Source organism: Notolepis coatsorum (genome assembly GCF_963971535.1).
Source record: "Notolepis coatsorum genome assembly, chromosome: 19".
Taxonomy (NCBI): domain Eukaryota; kingdom Metazoa; phylum Chordata; class Actinopteri; order Aulopiformes; family Paralepididae; genus Notolepis; species Notolepis coatsorum.
Window position 1 is genome coordinate 19,810,278 of NC_140183.1, and position 2,975 is coordinate 19,813,252.

Below are 2,975 nucleotides of genomic sequence, written 5' to 3' on the forward strand. Positions count from 1 at the left end.
TGATGTATGATGACAATACATTTGAAACTAATCTAATGTAATCAAATTTAGCTTTTGTCTGATGTGTGGGTTGGATTTCAGACATAGAGGAGGGGTTGCTACTGCTGGCCACACCTCAGGCTCTGCCAAGAGACTAGGGCTGTCTTAAATACTTCGAAGCTTCGTTCGATGGGCATAGGATTCGAATATGAATATAAAATTTGAATATAAAAAAAGTATTTTTTTAAATGTTTTGTGCAAAATCAACTCTGCCTCTCTTTGTTAACTACAACAAGCAATGCTGTTTGTTATTTAAGATGAGGTCCACTGACAGATTTGTCTTCATTGTGCTGCTTTTATAAAGCCTCAAATGACGGCTTACAATATTTCATGAAAGCAGTGTTTCGTTTGTCTAAGATTTAAAAAGGTTTAAACTTTACAGCACTGACAAAGTTGAACAAAGTGCTGTACAAGTCCCACAAATTTTTTTTTTATTAAAAAAAATAATAATTGAATCTCGAAGCTTCGAATTAAAATCGAACCTCGGCCCCAAAGCTTCGAATTCCAAAAAAAATCGAAGGTCAGCCCTACAAGATACTATAATAACTCCAGCCCACACGTCAGACCAAAACAAAAAGAGCAAACTAAGTGCAACAAGTGTAGCTCTTTTGCCTAGAAGTCAATGTTTGATGGCGTTACAGATTCTACCTTTAAAAGGAGGTTCAAAAGAGGATGGTCTCTGATGTCCCAGTAACCTGCTGGTCCTTGACCACTTCTTTTGGAAAATGATCTTCACTAAAATCTCAGAAACGGTCTCTGGACTAGCACCCAGAATCCTTAGCTTGCATCCCAGGTGTGAATAATTTTCAGTTTTTAGGGATACAGATATATTCTCATATATATATATATATATATATATATATATATATATATATATATATATATATATATATATATATATATATATATATATATATATATATATATATATATATATATATATATATATATATATATATTATATATAACAGGTGGCGGCCAATTTGGGCTTTAAAATTGGTCGGACTTGTATTTTTTTTATTTTATCTTTTTCCTCCTTCTATTTTCCATTTTTCTCCCATCCCAATGTTAGTCGTTATGCCAATTCCCAATCCCCTTCCTGGTCGTTGCGCACTCTACCCCCTACAATCGGTCCGGGAGGGCTTCCTCCGACACATGTGTACCCAGCCCACCGCTTCTTTTCACCTGGCAGCGCGGACTCTCACTGGGAGAGTGTAACGTGTGGAAGGTCACACTACCTCTCCCAGATCCTTCCCTTGCTGTGCAGGCGCCCCGACTGAACTGTAGGAGTCGCTGTTTACAACGACCAGGACCCACCCTCGCCGGGTTTCCCACCCGCTAACACTGCCAATTATGTTAGTATGGACGGTCGGCCAACCCGGAAGCACCACAGCTGGATTCGATGCCACTGTCTCTGTGGTGGTAGACAGACGCTTAGTCCGCTGCGCTATCCGGCCGCCCTCTGACTTGTATTTCTAGAGCCATGTAACATCTGATTGAACAGCAAACAGAAAAACACTATTGTTTAAATGTCACTACACACGGTAGGGATGGGAATGATCAGAGGATACCATATTATCACCATACTATTCACGATATTGTAATATCACTATATTGCGATATTGCGATTTGTTACCTTTTTTCAACTGTAATTAGAAAACTTTGTTAACATCTGCAATAAAAATATACAGTATATACATCATCTGTTTTATTTAATAAGATGACTTTGTACTGTTTTGTCGGCACATGTTATACTGTGGTGTTGTCTTTGTTATATTACTATGTATTCTGTCGTAATGATTAGAAAGCACTTCTGGCTCAACTCCTGTTGTTTTTAATGTGCTCTATAAATAAAAGTGACTTGACTTGACTCTAGTGATGTCAGTGACCCCTCCTTCTCCTCCTCTGCTGACAGCTGGCTTACTGACACACAGACTGAACATATTACTGACCATAAGCCCACTGACCAGGCTCTGGGATCACAGCGGCATGGCTGGATATATGAGCCCTGATCTCTCAGCCCCCTCTCAGCCCAACACTGCTCACCACACAACTAACACTGGTCAGAGATTAACCCTATTATCCCCACGGGGCCAGGGTGAATGTGATGATACTAATGTTATTGAGTTATTGTGTGTAATGTATTGCTCGACACCTTTGATAACCACCGCTCTACGGAAATGACATATTTTCAGATGGAAAAACGTGTTTGACATTTGTCTTTTTTAGCTTTTTAGCTGTAGCTAACATGTTTATACATGGAGGAGACAGAGGAAATGTTTTTTCTGTAACTAACATGTTTATACATGCAGGAGACAGAGGAAAGGTTATATCTGTAGCTAACATGTTTATACATGCAGGAGACAGAGGAAATGTTTTATCTGTAACTAACATGTTTATACATGGAGACAGAGGAACATTGCTTGCACCTTGCCCCCCCCCCCCCATCCCCTCCCAATGTACAGTCTCCTCCCCCTCATATGTATATATTTTCTGTTAGGATCGCTGTAAATGTCTGAACACTCTCCCACCCACCCACCCCCTCCTAATGTACATTTCCCTCCCCCTCGTATGTATATATTTACTGTTAGGATCTGTTTAACCTGTTAATCTGTAGACCGTTTTCGCCTAAAGGTACATGCCTAAGTAAATGGAAGATTGCTCCACTTCTGCAAGGTCAATTTGCATGTTCTTGGTATCTAGGAACATCTAGGGACCTGGGGGTATGTATTTCCAGTGTCAGAAATATTGTGTCTGTTACTAGGCTGAATAAATTGTAATGAAGAAAAGGAGAATATAAATTATGATTTATGATTTTTGCATCTTTGATAAAAAATGTATACGGGTAGGAGAAAATGCTCACTGAGCTCATTCACCACCTTATTGAGATCATGTGTACAAAAAATCTAAGCAAATGAATAAAGGGAAGATGATTA